We start from the raw sequence: 351 nt of genomic DNA, 5'->3' as shown, positions 1-351 counted from the left end.
ATTTCTTGTTAATTGTTTTGTTTTTTGTTCTTCTGTAGTGTTAGTCCTTTGTTTTAGTCTTCTCGTATTATTTTCTTTTTTCCTGTTCTTTCATTCCGTTTCAACCCTTAAGGGAAAAATAGTTTTCTTTTTTCTTTCTTTTGAGAAATATATATTTATATTTATTTATATATAAATATAGATAAATATATTTGTGTTTAGTAAAATATATTGTTTCGTGCAGTTACTTAACCACCGGTGCGGCTTCGAAGGTGTGCTTTCTCTCTTTTTGTTTGTTTGTTTACCCCATTTATTTGAGTCAAATCATCAATTTTATTTATACACTTTAACATCTTTCTGTTACATCACCCC

The sequence above is a fragment of the Trypanosoma equiperdum genome (assembly GCF_001457755.1).
Source record: "Trypanosoma equiperdum strain OVI genome assembly, contig: ctg_387, whole genome shotgun sequence".
NCBI classification, from domain to species: domain Eukaryota; phylum Euglenozoa; class Kinetoplastea; order Trypanosomatida; family Trypanosomatidae; genus Trypanosoma; species Trypanosoma equiperdum.
Note: the sequence above shows the minus strand (reverse complement) of the source record.